We start from the raw sequence: 2,500 nt of genomic DNA, 5'->3' as shown, positions 1-2,500 counted from the left end.
ATAGAACCGGAAGAAACGGAGAGTGAATTCTGGAGAATCTTAAGGTACAGTCGTAGAATCGGAAGAATCGGAGAATCGGAGAGTAAATTCTGGAGAATCTTAAGGTACAGTCGTAGAATCGGAAGAATCGAAGAATCGGAGAGTGAATTCTGCTTTCTGAAACATCTTTTTAACGTAAACTCTTCAGGTAAAATCATCTTCAAGTTAAAATCGTAGAATCGGAAGAATCGAAGAATCGGACACAGATTTCTGAAAAATCTGAAAGTACAATCGTAGAGTAGGAGGAATAGGACGGTTAAATCGGATAATAGTACCCCTAAATCGGTGTATACTATTCTACAATTTAGCCATAATCGCACTGCTCTTGACAAGACAACCATGAAACCTTTATCCATGAGCGAGTGCTCACGTTCGAATTGAATTATGATTAAAGAAATACAGAAACTTGCAGAGTTCGGTAGTTTCTAAATCGCACGAAAGTAGTGTTATTCCTTTGTATTGAGCCATGCTAATTATAAAACTAAGCATTGCGTTGTATTTCTTTCAGATGTTGGGGAAATTGGACAGTTCAATAATTCAAACAGAAAGTAAACTTTTGACCGCGATGCAAGATGTTGAGAGAAATGTGGGTAACGCAATATGCAAGTTGGATGTTCGCCTCGAGTCGTTGGAGGAGCAACCTCTAAATCAATATTCCATGGTAAGAAGACTTTTACTCGAAATTTTAAGGATTGATTTAGAAGGGTTAATTGCTTTAAGACCGAACATGTCAGCCATCAAAAATGTCAGGCAATTTGTTCTCCTAGCAACATTGCATATTAACTCATTTACAAACCTTCAATTCAACCGCGTTTCAACAGCGCGGGCCCTAACTTTCTCAAACTATGAAGCTGATGCACCGATGCACCACAACTGTTCAGAAGTCTAAATTGGAAATATCTTAGTAATAAGGTGACTTTCAGAAAGCCTTAATGGTCTTCAAAATATTTTAAACGCCTTGCCCTTGAGTCCTTAAGTTCAAAATTTATAAGTGGATCAGATTCTACTTTTAAAACTCGCTATTTCACAGCCACGCACAAATTATATTTGTGATAGTTTTCGTTGCAGTGGTGCTAGTGTTCTCTGGAGTAGCCTTCCTGAAAAATTAAGGCAAGCAGAATCTCTGACTCAATTCAAAGCACCTCTTAAATAAGTACTATTAATGACCAATAACGCACTGCATCCGTGGAAAAGGGGTTCAATATGGTTAGCAATCATACCATTGTAATTAGAATTGCAAATAATGCATTTTAGATTATAAACAGTGATAATACATTTTGGATTTTATGTTTCCGAACTTTTTGTACCTGAATGAATTTTACCGTGGTTAAACATAGATGACCTCGACTTACCTTACTTATGCTATTCTTGGTGAACTGCTAATATTATCTTTTTCCTTGATATCAGATAAACAGTACAGAATTCGAAGATGAGATCACTCCACTGCTTAATGTTGCCCAACCATCAGAAGACTGTGACGACCTAAGCACAATTAATTTAGACACCTTAGGCCTTGAGAGTGTTGGCGCCGAAGTCCAACAAACTGTTTCTAGTCAAGTTTATCCTGCGAGCAGGCTCTCTCTCTTCGGTGGGAGAGAAGGAGAGCCTGCACGCATCCCTTTGAATTTTGAATGCCGCCTCCTGATGTCACGCTGAGAGAGCTGTCAAAAATTAGCCAATCAGCGCGCACCAGAAGTAAACATTGAAAAAAAACACAGAAAACAGAAACCCACGCGTTGTGTATTTCAATTTGCCCGAGGCAGAAACTAAAAAAAACTGTAAAGGAAGGAAGCCTTCACCAGAAAAGCCTAACAACTATTGCTGATGCTGTAAAGCGTAGCTGAATATTCAGTACGGTAATTCGTCGAAGTCCCTTCCGCGGAAAAAGTGTTTCGTTCGTCAGGGAAAAATTTAGCACACAAACTTCAAACGACGGGAATCGTAATAGAGACATTCGTTTTCCCTGACCGCATCTCCACTGTGTGAGACTCGTCGACCACAACTGCTGCCAAATTTCGGTAAAGCGAAGCGGAATTATCTTTTTAAATTTATTTTAATGAAATACAGACATTACAACTGCTACATCACACTTTAATACTAGACAGATATTCTAATACCTACACCATTTTATTTCAATTGTGGTTATAGATATGTATTTTACTAATTCAATAATTTGAAAATTGGAATATTTTGTTTTCAAGTGTATCGGAGTATTGCGGAGTTACGAGGAGATCGAGCAATCATTTGTGGAGCCGCCTTTTCGGCTTAGCCTAATACTTGCTAAAATCGTGTAGAGTTCCTCTATCGTTAAATCAGCAACAGAGGCAGCCACGGTGGCATGAAGTCGCCCTCGTATTTTGGCCGCTACGAAAAACAGTTGGGAAATAAGACTTTTCTCGAATTCTGTGGATAACAGAGATAGAACTTCCTTCCTTCCAGTAGAGAGGCCATTGCATCGCGT

This window comes from Montipora foliosa, chromosome 2 (assembly GCF_036669935.1).
Source record: "Montipora foliosa isolate CH-2021 chromosome 2, ASM3666993v2, whole genome shotgun sequence".
Taxonomy (NCBI): Eukaryota; Metazoa; Cnidaria; class Anthozoa; order Scleractinia; family Acroporidae; genus Montipora; species Montipora foliosa.
The sequence above is the reverse complement of the archived record's forward strand: the minus strand, read 5'-3'. Positions refer to the sequence as shown.